At 43.9% G+C, this 13,871-nt stretch overlaps 1 protein-coding gene across 1 annotated transcript in view; it reads left to right on the forward strand.

Moving 5' to 3' along the window:
• EMC2 (ER membrane protein complex subunit 2) overlaps window positions 1-13,871 on the forward strand; it is a 123,932-nt gene that overhangs the window by 70,606 nt on the left and 39,455 nt on the right. The gene's annotated exons all lie outside the window — the stretch shown is intronic.

Consider the following 13,871-nt stretch of genomic DNA (forward strand, 5'->3'; position numbering starts at 1 on the left):
TCACATTTGGTGGCGCTGGCAGGCGACGTGGCAAGTGACAATTCACATCTGGTGGCAGGCGACGTGGCAAGTCACAAGCTTCATCTGGTGGCAGGCAATTGACACGCTCTGGGCTCCCACTGATTCTGCATTATGGTGAGTTGAACTATTTCAATTATTACTACAATGCAATAATAGAAATAATGTGCTTCAATCTCCCTGACACCTTATCAAGCATGGTGCCGAGATGATTGAAGCGCTAACACCAGCCATTGCCCTGACAAATTGCTTGCTTAAAATCGATTACTAACCGCGTGCCCCCACCCCACCCCCAGGCCTTGGCAACAATTTTCTTCCATGCAGCCGGTCCCCAGTGCCAAAAAGGTTAGGGATCACTGCTGTACACCATTGGTGTAAAGAAAACCCCCAGAAATGTAAATTCATGCTTCTGTGATTTACTCACTAATTTTCTTTACAAGTCTGCACCAAAAAAGTACAATTTTACACCACCTCTGCAATAGGAATTTAATTTCTGGTGAGATGATACCTAAAGGTTAAAGTGGAGGTCTGCCCACCGCTGCAAAAATTAAAAGCCAGCAGCTGCACATACTGCAGCTGCTGACTTTTAATAATCGGACACTTACCTGTCCTGGAGTCCAGCGATGTCGCCACCGAAGCTGATGTTTCCATCAGCTGTCGGGTGCATGCCGCCTCCATTGCGAATAAGGGAACCCGGCAGTGAAGCCTTACGGCATGCGCGAGGCTCCACTCCTCTCTCCTATTGGCCCAGCGGCCGAGGAAGGACAAGGGAGCCCCGGGCAGTGCCGTCAATACCCGCGGCTGAGGCTCCCAGAAGTGGGAACAGGATACCTGTGAAAGACAAGTATCCTGCCCCCCATCCCCCCAGAAAGGTGCCAAATGTGGCATCTGAGGGGGGAAGAAGTACAACAAGTGGAAGTTCCACTTTTGGGTCTACATTTCCCTCATAAGAAAGAGCCTGGCAGTCAGCCTGGATATTTATGGGACGCCAGCCAATCTGGAGGTCTCACATGACTCCTCGGATCTCTCTCCTCTCTCCTCCCCTCCTCCATGACAGTGCTCGGCCCCGCCCGCTATAGCTGTCAGCCGGGCAGAGGAGAGCCAAGAAGTCATGTGAGCGCCAGGAGCCTCTCTGATATACGGTATAATCTGCATCTTTTTTATACAGCACAGGCACAAGGGCACATAGCGTTCTATTTAAATGAGTCTGTGCCGCAGCTTCAGTTTTTGAGACTAATGTGCTGAACTAGTTAACACACTGGCCTTCATTGTCTTCTACTCAGATTCAGTATATGAAGACACTGGCAGCTGTGGGTAAGGAGGCAGCCAGATGCACAAAATAAAACTAATGATGAAATGTAGATTCTCCAGCAGAGAGGCCATGTCTTCTAGGATGGTCTATTTGCCAAATTTTTTTGTGTAACCAGGCTGTACCTATAACAACAAAAAGGTTTGTTTTTTTGCTTGTTTACTGCACGTTTCACTAAAGTGTACCCAGAAAAGAGCCTGGCAGGATTCAGTGATTCGTGGTTCAGTTTTCCTGGTGAATTGTCAGGTATCAGAGTTTTTTTTAAATATCATCTACCTGCTAATTTCTTCCATATGGAGAAATGGATGCTGTGAGGGATGGGGGGGACAAGTCTCTGGATTCTAAGCAGAACTTTTGTTGAGTTTATTTTGGCATACAGAGCAGACTATCACTTTTATCTTGTTTGTGCTGACACATGGAGTTGCTTAAATTGTAACACTAAAAAAAAAAAAAAAAATGTTCACAATAGAGGGATACATTGTATGGGCTGAACCAAAACTTTAAAGAGTTCAGTAAAAACTGAGAATGAAGTTTTGAGATGTATACAGCAAGCACAGCCAACCTGCTGGTAATTGGGGATTGCTGTAGTATATTGGTCCACTATACTGTTTAAAATCCTTCTCCTGGAGGAGCAAAAAAGCATAGTGGTGCTTGTATTTTACCACAGAATGCTTTGAAAATAAATATTAGCTCAATAAAGAATACAAAAAAAAAAGACACGGGGGCCCGTTCACATCGGGTGCATTGGGACTGTGCTGGGCAACCTTGCTGAACATGGTCCCAAAGCAAGACATGGCAACAAACCTTGTTCCCTATCATGCCAGCTCACACCGCTCTGTGGTGGTGCATGCTGGAAAAAAAATGACATGCAGTACCTTTTTGTCTAGTGTAGTGTGGTGCAATACAGCTCATCGCATCGCATGCTCTGCCACCAAAAATTCTAATAGAACGTCACTTTGTGACATTGCAAAAAAGTTCATAATGGCCAGTGCACACCAGCAGCCTTGCTTTCAGCTGAACTGATTGGCTCCTTGTGCTGTTTCTTCACCCATTGAGATTTGCTGTACAGGGCCTGCAAGAGGATAATACATAATGCCTGCATTAAAAAGAAAATGTTTACTGATATATTAAAGTAAATGCATAGCCAAACATGACCCCATGGCGCCCCCGTATAACCCCATATCACTCCAAAAGTACTCAGTTTTTTGCTATTATTCTAAGGTAATGGATCTCTTCTTCCTCCATGTAGAAATCGCTCTTAGCTTAACTCCTTTATTATTTATTCTCCAGTCAACTTTTCACTGTCTTCTAATAAAACAATACAATTGGCGCATGTGGATCGGTGAAAGCTTGGGGGACAGCTTGTAATGTTGCTTCGGGCTCTGGATCCTGCATGGTCACTCACCTCGGCACTTTGTTGAATTCATGTACTTAGCTGCAAGGTGCTATACAGGTCCAGGGTTGTGGCCCATCCTGATGGAGCCAAGACATTGAAGACCCTTCCAGGGATATACCCACTATGACAGGTGAAGCCTGTACCCTTTATGAGAATCAGTGATATGGGCTGGTAGGACAGGTTCACCATGTACTGTAAAATCAAGGACAATGTTTGGAATGTATTCACTTTACAGTTTAATCTTTTCAAACTTTGTGCTAAAATTAAACCACTCAGAGTATAGTCTCTGCTGGATGACCAGGGGTTACATTACACCACAGGTTGCACACTTTACCGCAACTTCTGCCTAGAATCCTTTATAAGGTACTAAGACGCTTTGTTACACTCTTCGCTACAGGGCGGTATACTTCCGGATTGCTGTGTACTCTCTCTTGAATACGATTGTCCTATGTCCACAGAAAACCCCTCATCTGTAGCAGTGACAAAACCAGGTCAAAGGGAGCCATGGCAAAATCTCAGGCAAACATTTGCTCAGCCGAAGACCCACACAACGCTCAGTCTCATAGTGATGAGGCTTCACTTGCACCAAAGCACGACCTGATTTTTAACACCGATCTCTGCAACTGATCCTGTATCTCAAGCATGCAACAAGCTACCTACCTGACTAAAGCAAACTCTCAAAAAAACATCTAGTTTGCATAGACCAAACAGGCTCTTTGTTTTGACCTATCTATGCTCCTGTCCAGCCAAACAAGGAATTGCCTAGCTTGGTCGAGCTAAGTTGTTCCTTCCACATTACTGGAAAGTTGTTAGGATAGATAACAATCTTTTAGGCTGGGGAAGACTGTTCCAGTTCCTCAATTAATTCAGGAAACAAAATCCTTGGTGGAAACCAAGCTCCCCATCAGACTTCCTTGCGGTCAGAGCAATATGGGTGGCTCTACAACATTGGACTCCCCTTCTGCAATGGCACCTAATCAGGGTGCAATTAGACAACACCACGGCTGTGGCCTATATCAACCATAATGGGGCCACCAAGGGTCATGTGGTCTTAAAGGAAGTAAGCCAGATCATCTCATGAATGGAGAAACTCTGTTCAGCCAGCGATCTCTGCTGTGCACATGGAAGCTCAGGAAGTATGGAACTGGAAGGCAAATTAGCCACCATCGCCTAGACTAAAAAGAATGGGCCCTTCACCCCAACATCTTAAGCCTGATATGTCAGGGATGGAAAACCCTGGCTTTCGATATTCTGGCCTCCCAGATTTAACAAGTTACCTTTGTTTGTGCTAGGGCCAAGGAAGTATATGGTGGTTCTCACTGCACCAAACTGGCTCAAAAGAACCTCATACACAGACCTATTTAGACTTCTAGGAGACTTCCTAACAGAGCTTTTTCTAAGTCACTAACTTTAAAGGGGTTGTTAACCCTCATGGTTTTTCCCCTTAATGCATTAAGGTGAAAAAACATTTTTGCTGCAGAGCACCCCCCCATTTTCTTACCTGAGCTTGATCGTTGCGGGGACAAGCGCAGCAGCTCCAGCTGCTGTCTCAGGTCCTCATTGGATAGATTGATAGCAGCCAAAGCCATTGGCTCTGGCTGCTGTCAATCAAATCTAGTGACACGGGAGCTGGGGGGGGCCATAGAATGTGGCTCTCCGTGGGGGCACTCAAGAAGAGGAGGAGCCAGGAGTGACGGGGGGGACCCCACATAAGGAGGATCGGGGCCGCTCTGTGCAAAACCCTTGCACAGAAAAGGCAAGTATGACGTTTATGATTTTAAAAAAGGCTTTACAATCACTTTAATGACATGGCTCAGTTCTTAAAGGACAGAGGGGTCTCTGAGTCATTAATTCCTGGTTTGCTAAATGCTAGAAAAGCCACTTCCAGAAAGATCTACTTTTGTACCTGCAAATCCTCCTGTGCTTGGTGCGAACACAGTAGCTTAAATTCCAGAGATTAACGTGTGCTTCACCTTCAGGCCTTCCTACAATAATAACTTGACCAGAATTTGGTTATTAAGCACTCTGAAAGAGCAAGGTTTGGCCTTCTCCATTCTTTTTCTAAAACTTCTGGCTTTGCTCTCCCAATCCAGGTGTATCTGTGATCAGGCTCCTTTTAAAGCACCTTGAGATCTCAGTCTGGTTCTCTCTGCCCTACAAAAACCATCCTTTGCACCCATCAGGGAAATCCCCTTGGATGATCTCTCCTGGAAAGCGTGCTTTTTGGTTGCTATCGTGTTTCTCAGGCTTGTCTCTGTTAGTGGTTCTCTTCTAAGGAGCCATTTCTTATTCTTCACAAAGACAAGTCTTATGACCAAAACTATATTTTCTTCCTAAAGTGGTATCAGTCTCCCACCTCAATGAGGACCGTGCCCTGCTTCAAAGCACACAAAAGAAATTGCTCTTCACTGCCTGAAAGTAGTCGAGAGTCTACTTTTCAAGCAATGTCTTCTATCAGAAAGATGGACTCCCTATTTGTCCTACCCTCAGGACCTTGCACAGGACATCGTGCTTCCAATGCTAGATGGATAAGGCAAAACTCATTGCCAGAGCTTACTCTACCTGGTCCTCTGTTCATAGCTTTTCAAAGTTCGACTAGGTGGATGTCCAGTCTCCTGCAGATGCAACTTCAGCCACAAGGTTCTTGCAGCGGCACTCTGAAAGCGGTTACAATATTCACAAATACTGTTACAATGGTCACCAGAACAGTGCCAGATGAGAGAAAAGAGTTCATGATAATTTTATTTGTTGGTAAATTCATATAAAACTGCGAACATGCTTCAGGGGCAACAATGCTCCCCCTCCGCCTCGCACTCCAGGGTTTTTTTTTTTTTTTTTTTTTTTTTCTTTTATAAATAACAAACATGTTCTACTTGCTTGTTTTGTACAATGGATTTGCACAGAGCAGCCCCAATCCTCCTCTTATTGTGTCCCCCGCTGGTGCTCCTGGTTCCTCCCACCTGCCAAGTGCCCCCAGAGCAAACAGCTTACTGTGGGGGGGGGGGGGACCCAAGCATGCTCTAACAAGCTGCTGCTCTGCGTGTCCATTCAGACACATGGCTGTGGCTCGGCCCATCTCCTCTTTTCTCATTGGCTCACTGGCTGTGATTGATGGCAGTAGGAGTCAATGGCTCTGCCTTCTGTCTCAGCCAAGAAGGAGAGAGGGTCCCCAGAGTGCCGAGGCTCTCGTGCACATTGCTGGATCGCAATGGAGCTCAGGTACGTATTAGTGGAGGCTGGGAGGGCCACTGCAGACAGAAGGTTTTTTAACTTCATGTTTAGAATGCATGAAGGTAAAAAACCATGAGCCTTTAGAACCACTTTAACACAGGGTAAAACTTGGATGTACTTAGAGAACACCGCTACTTCACAGATCTACTTTAGAACCAGCAATGAACTCTCCACATGGAATAACAACTTGACAGCAGTTGATGAGCAGCAATCCAAATATTATATTCTGGAGCAATAAAATTTTTACGTATATTCTATTCCTACATACTCTATCCAAAACAAAACAAAAAACATTTTGGCTATACGTAAATTTGAATGAATACAGAACTCTGCCTGGAGTTCACCTGCAGTGCCCTTCTGTTGGATCCCAGGCTGCAAAGCTGTGTACAGTAATAATACTTTATAGCTGCAAAATCGTTTGCCTGGCTGATACTTTTTTCTCACTGAAATATAGACTTGGTCTGTCTGATCCAAAACAATAGACTTTTTTGAGTTTATAATAGCTTTTAAACACCGATAGTGTTCTTGGCAGATCATCTAGCCTGTAGGTCATACGACAGAACCTGTGCGCAGCATTTTTTTTGCTTTTTTACTAATGAGATTTTCTTTTTCCCCCAAACAAATGTGCTTTGGCAGGGCTAACTTTAATGCCCTATTGAGTCGTGTGAGTTTTACTGATGCAGTATGGCCACTTTAAATAAAATTTCCTTCTTTTATAATATCTATATATATATCTCCAACCTAATGGTGAACCATGCAAAAAAAAAAAAGGAAGATTACAAACCTACTGAGAGCTATGTTTTTATATATGTATGTATAGATATAGATATATATATATATATATATATATATATATATATACACATAGGATGTAATATGGGTTGTCGTGCCATTTAACATCTTGTTTCTTAATATTCCTTTAGAGCACACCTGCTCTCAGTAGGTTTATAATCTTCCTTTCTTTTTTGCATGGTTCATTATTGGGTTGGATCTGCTCTGTATCCCATATGCATATATCACATTAATAACTAACAGGTAAATGATAGCAGGCTCTTCTGGCTTAAGCACCCCACTGTTTTGCAGCTGTTGGGGAAATTCAAGTCCCACCTTCAGCTGGTTCCCTTCCTCTTCTTCAGCTGCATGAGTGCAGTTTATTACCAGAACATTAATACTGAATGCCATCTCCTGCTCTTCTCAGGGCCCATGGCTTCTCTTGGAATCAGACTTTAACCTTTTAAAGGAAAGCTTAAAAAAAAACAAACAAAATTAATCGCTGTTTACCTTGGTCTACTACTTGCGTTTTCTTGGGGTTTTTTTTATTGTTTTTAGTTTTTTTATATTTAAAACATTTGTGGACACATACCTTTTTGTTGCATCCAAAACGCCATATGGCCATATTGACGATAAATCACCATTTGGCATTGCATTGCGGAAAGCATGTGCCTATTTTCCACCATGATAAAGTTAGGGGATGCAAGTTGACCAACCAGAAGTACATTTATTCGAATGGATGCTGAATTTTTAGACATTGTCTTTGTAACTGATTCATCATTTTGACTCCTGTCTAAGATTCATATTTCACAGTCCAAGAGCTGTCTGACTGAGAGTCCCAGATCTGATGGTAGCCTCTTTTGAAGCAGCTCTATTTACCCAGTTTCCCTCCAGAAACCTAGAATGCAACATTCTGTCATTGTGGAGCAAATTGATTGGATTGCTAGAAAATCAAATAGTCGGAGAACCATAATCTCTGTGGCTCAGAAATCTGGCTTTGGAGTCAGGAAAGCCTTACTTTAAAGTTTATCCTACAGGTAAAATCTTAAATGCAGATTTTTTTGCAGAAAATAATGTGCATTCGTTTTTTTTTTCCCCCACAGGCACATGCAAAGCATTGCACCTGCAATCACTGGAACATGGGGACAATATCAGTCTCCTGCAGACATGTCCTGCAGCTTTCTGCCCCACCCCTCTGGATGGGTTTTCTGTTAGCTGGAGAGAATGTACTGTCGGCATGCTCATCAGCACCCTTGCAGTCCATTGAGGAATACAAGTCATCTGCTGCGGTGCCCGACAGAGCTTTTAGTTTATTCATTCACAGATCGCTGTGAATGAGTGACAAAGCTGTGCAAGGGGGGTGCTGGGGAGTAGAGACTGAGTGTTGGAACATGTTGCGCCCTATATACAGGTGTAATATGTTCCGCCCTTTATACAGGTGTAATATGTTCCAAAGGTGAACTTATCCTTTAGGGGTTTACATTCCTGCCTTGCCAACTGTGCACATTCCAGGTGTAGACAGTTGGCAGACAGACTTGCTAAGCTGCTAGTGTTTGGACCCAGAGGAATGGTTCCTACACCTAGAGGTATTCCAGGACCTGTGTCAGAGGTGGAGGACACCGGATGTGGACCTTCTGGCCTCCAGGTTCAACAACAAGTTGGACAGGTTTATCTTCAGGTACAGGATTCCTAGTGGAAGCATTGGATGCTCTTATTGCTTGGTGGCTTCATGGGATCAGTACATCTTGACCAACCTGGTAAGACTCCTGGTAGATGCTATGTGGGCTGTACTGGATCATCAGTGTCTTCTGTCCCAACAAACAATTTGCCATCCTGCTTTACGTTCACTGGCTTTAATGTCATGGCTGTTTAAAGCCTAGGTTCTGGAGGACAAGGAGCGTCTCTGAATTTGATTTCTACAAAGTATTAGCTAGGAAATCTACTTCTGGCAATGTGGTGCTGAAATCCAGGACTTCTATCTCACCTAAGGTAGTTTCTAACTTTTACCTTGTACCTACTGGAACTGCAGTTCACCGAAAAGAAAATTTTCCTCAATTATCTAGATGTAGTTCTCAGCCCCTACTTCTTTCAGGAAGACAGATTGCGTTTAAATAATCCTGGATATGGACTCTGTAGGGGGGGGCATCAGATTCTCGTTTGCCCTTCTCTAGGTGACTCGGACAAACAGTCATCCAATTTTACGATCACATGTAAAACAAAATCAAAGAAAGTTCCCAGCTCAACTCTTTTTATGCTGGGTGTCCAGTGCACCCCTGTACCTTTTGAGGGTTGGGCTCCCTCCGGGCTTACCTGCCCTCTGCTTATCCATTATATTATGCATTTGCTTCTACTATGGAGGCTCTCAAAAACATATAGAGTTAGCACTGCAGATAATACTAGGGCGCCCTGGAGTGGCTCTGCAGCTTACGCATGTCGTTGCGAATGTGTTTGCAAATTTGTGCAAAGGAATCCCCTGTTTTTAATGCAAACTGTTAGGTCTCATGTACACACAGACTAGGCTGACCGCAGGCTGCGGGAAAACACAAAAGGCGCTATTTTGCCACGTTTTGTGAGTTGAACTGGGAATTTTCTTTTGGTTTTGTTTTACATGCATTGCCCTTCCATGTGTTCCTTTTTTTGCGAAGGTCAGTTAAAGGTGGGGGGCAGTGGCCCATTTTCCTCACAGGGTGAACTTTACGAGGTCTGCGAGTACTTCCTTGGGCTTTTCTGCATCAAGATTTAGGCATAAAGTTCTTCATGCGGCCCTTTGAGTTACATGCAGTCCCCAGAATTATGTTGTTTTTTTATGGGCCTCTTAGAGGTTGTTTGCTCACCCGACAGTTGGACTGCTTTCGGATGTCCCAAAGGCTTAGGACTTTGTGTCCCACTATGGACTCCCCAAGAAAATGATTTTACTACGAGTACAAAAAACCCTTTTTGTGCTGCTGCCTATTTGCTGTAGACATGAAAAGCATCAGATCAGCCACATAAACGAAAGAACATAAAACCTTTCTATATCCTGTTTCCAGTGTCAGAATAAACATTTTTCACTTGGTCACATATCTGCTGTCTATGCATTCTAAACATGATCTCTTTATAACACATCGGCGTGAATTTATAGGTGTCTGGAATTACTGCTAGCTGTGAAATTCTAGCCTAAATGTAACTAATTACGAAGCTCAACCATAACTCTGAGAAGTTTGGTGCCAATCCTATGTTTAAAAAACTTTTGGATTTAAAATAGATATAATATTTCTGAGTTTGTCTGAATATTTCTGTATTTAAAGAAAATTTGTAGTTGAAATGTAAATGAACACCTTTTGGACGAGTGAAGGCATAACAAGGTGCCAGAGTATACCTTGTCTTTCACCACCCGTCTCTCCTGAGCCCTGTGCCCTATTATTCTTATATAAATATTGGCTTTATGTTAGTGAGAGCATTGGCACTGTCTCTCCCCTAAATCCCACAATGCAATGCTCAGTGCCTACCCATTAGAAGATCAGGTTTTCAAAAGATCTGACAATGCTCCCGATTTCAGATCAGGGGCTCTAGGGAGCTGTTTCTCCTTGAAGTGTTTACTTTTTTTGACCGCACTTTGCTAAGCACTGTTTGTATCCAACATCATGGCCACATAACCTAACCACATTATAATCTTTGGAAAGCTATAGCATTTTAGTTTGAAACATTTTTACTATTTATCGTGTATTCAAGCATCTACCTAGCCATACCATCATGACGATGTATGGGTCTTATTTTCTTTTTATGGCATCTAATACCTCTCCGTATGTCACAGCTTTGTTATCTGCAATAGGTCGGAGATGATGGAGGTTTCATGGCAGTGGTGCTGATATACATTCATGTCAACTGATGGCCTTCTTGGATCCTCTTCTTCTCTGTGTGCCCCCATGGCAAGCTGCTTGCTATAGGGGCACACAGTGCGTGCTCGCTCCCGAGCTGTGTGTGTCTATGGAGCCTTGCTCCATAGACACACACAGCAGGGCTTAGCCCACTTCCTCTAAACAGCATTTAGTTGACCATTGCCATTGGCTTTTGCTGCTGCCAGAGCCCTGTGTGAAGAGGAGGAGAGTAGAGAGAAGATATGCAGCCGTGGATTGATTGAGGACTTGATTGTTTTGCCTTTGGAACCACTTTAAGGTGATCAGATCTCCCTGGAACTGGGAGCATAGCTAAAAGCATTTTTAAAATATTTCTTACCTTTTTAGATGTTTGAGGGGAGCTGTCATGGCTGAATGCAAGAATATTTCAAGTAGCTCAGTGTGATCTATCCCAACAGCTTGGCTGGGGGACTGGCTATGTCCAGTTCCCATTACTATACAGTGAAGGAGCCCAACTCCTAAACCTTTTTGCTAAGGAACCGACCGAGATTCGAACCGTGTACGGGCAGGCTAAAATGTATCATGTTGATCGCTCATCTTGGGTACAACCAGCATGCCCGGTTTTACCTGCGTTTGTCGCTAGCGGCTGCTATAGCCACTAGCAATAATCCCTGCATTCTCCCGCTGGGGACGGCTTCCCCCACCGAGAGAAGACAATGGCCCAGCAGGAGGAAATTCTTGTACTGTCTGTGTTGATGGGGGGGAATCGAGGAAATTTACAACTGATGAGATGATATCTGCTCTGCACAGTACAGACAGGGATAATTATGGTAAACACAGCTTTCCAGCCTCCTTCATAACAACGAGAACAAAGTAGAATTTTTCTTTGCTTGAAGTCCCAGAAGAGAACATCTGAAAAAAGACGGGCAGCAATTTGTGTTTTATTTTTATTTTTTCCCCTTAAGTTCTGCTATGTGAATGAGACATGTAACAAGTATAAAGTAGGTATTATCCGAGTTTGGCTGCAAAAGTGGAAATACCCTTTAAATCAGAGTTTTTAATTCTGATCTGTTTTAAAATTCCCAAATTGAAGCTAAATGGCATTGTAATGCTATTAGGTGTGTGATGGGAGAATGGGCTAGCAAATATGTAATTTACCGGCCCTTCCTTTTCTAAAAGAACACCGTGAATACACTCATTCACTGTGTTCATTCATGGCTGAGGCATGGTAAACTGTGTTAACTATGCTTCAGATTGAGACTGAACAGGAAGTTGCTCAGCACAGAGCACTTCCCATTCATTCACTGTCCCGTGTAGTTGAGGCTGCAGAGAAAGAAGTGTGTTTGAGCTTTAGGGGTGCACACCCTAATGCAATAGGCTGTGCACACCTATGCATGCATTACATACAGTTGTAGGGCAGTTGTTGTAATGACCCATTTTTCTTGTGGCCAATGAAGTAAAGGATTGCCATCAGTTTGTGTACATCCCTATCCGGCTGACTTTGTAGGCTCAGCGACCTGCTTTTTTCCTGCCCTGCAATTGCAAGCTGTCCACAAGGTTTATGAGTGTCTGTGGGAATGTTTGACCATTCTTCCAGAAGCGCATTTGTGAGGTCAGGCACTGATGTTGGACGAGAAGTTTCTCCACCCCAAACACGCTTATCCATGTCTTTTATGGACCTTGTTAGTGCACTGGTGCTCAGTCATGTTGGAACTGGAAGGGGCCATCCCCAAACTGTTCTCACAAAGTTGGGAGCATGAAATTGTCCAAAATGTCTTGGTATGCTGACACTTTAAGAGCTCCCTGAAACTAAGGGGCCAAGCCCAACCCCTGAAAAACAACCCCACACCATAATCCCCCTTTCACCAAATGATTTTGGACCAGTGCACAAAGCAAGGTCCATAAAGACATGGATGAGCAAGTTTGGAATGGAGGAACTTGACTGGCCTGCACAGAGTCCTGACCTCAACTCGATAGAAAACCTTTGGTATGAATTAGAGCGGATACTGCAAGCCAGGCCTTCTCGTCTAACATCGGTGCCTGACCTCACAAATGCGCTTCTGGAAGAATGGTCAAACATTCCCATAGACACACTCCTAAACCTTGTGGACAGCCTTCCCAGAAGAGTTGAAGCTGTTATAGCTGCAAAGGGTGGGCCAACTCAATATTGAACCCTACGGACTAAGACTGGGATGCCATTAAATTTCATGTGCGTATCAAGGCAGGTGTCCCAATACTTTTGACAATATAATGTATATACCTTCAAGGAGAAATTGGATATTAAACTGATTGTTTAGGTAGACCCTTTCCCCAATATAATTCTTGGTAAATCTGGAGATTGATGGTTACAGTATGGTTTTAAAGTATATTGTCAGCTGTAGTAAGAAAAACTTGTTCTAATACTGAACTCCTACTGACCTCCACAGCCAAAAGCTTAAAGGGGTTGTAAATCCTCGTGTGTTTTCACCTTAATGCATCCTATGCGTTAAGGTGAAAAAACACCTTGCAGTCACCGGCCCCCTAGCCTCCCGTTTTACTTACCTGAGCCCCGAATTTACGTCGGCGCGTCCCCGCCGTCCCTCTCCCCACGAGTTCCCGGCTCTTGATTGGATAGATTGATAGCACAGCAGCCATTGGCTCCCGCTGCTTTCAATCAAATCCAGTGATGCGGGGGGCGGGGCCAAGTCCTGCATTCGGCCTCTAAGGACACCAAATGCTGGACTTGGGAGTGCGCCCGCAAGGTAACCCCCTTGGGAGAGTGCTTCTCCAAGGGGCTTATCTAATGTGGGGAAGAGCCGCTTGAGGGATCCCAGAAATGGATGTTCGGGGTCACTCTGTGCAAAACGAGCTGCACAGTGAAGGTAAGTATGACATGTTTGTTATTTTTAAAAAATTAAAAAACTATCCTTTAGTACTGTATCACTTTAAAGTGGTTGTAAAGCCTTACATATACCCAGTGAAAAAAAGGGGACAGAGAGCTGAAGTTACACACTACAGAGCTCAGTGAGGAGAGCTGATTGGAGGGAAGGGACACCCCCCCCCCTTTGCACACAGAAGCGGAACCAAATCTGTCAATCACAGGCTGTGTACTGGAGCACCCTCTCTCAGGTGTCTTTGCTGAGCTGCAGATGCACAGTGCTACTTTATAAGCAATAGTGATTAGTCTGCTGATGTGCCTTTCCACTCAGTGCCTGATTCTTGTGAAAGCTGTGGATTGCCGGTCCTAGTAAACACTTTAGAAAACTGAGCAGTGATGGCTGAATTTTCTTCAGGTTATAGATCCTGTGTTTTTATACATTAGTATTCTAAT

The sequence above is a fragment of the Aquarana catesbeiana genome, linkage group LG05 (assembly GCF_042186555.1).
Source record: "Aquarana catesbeiana isolate 2022-GZ linkage group LG05, ASM4218655v1, whole genome shotgun sequence".
In the NCBI taxonomy this organism is placed as follows: domain Eukaryota; kingdom Metazoa; phylum Chordata; class Amphibia; order Anura; family Ranidae; genus Aquarana; species Aquarana catesbeiana.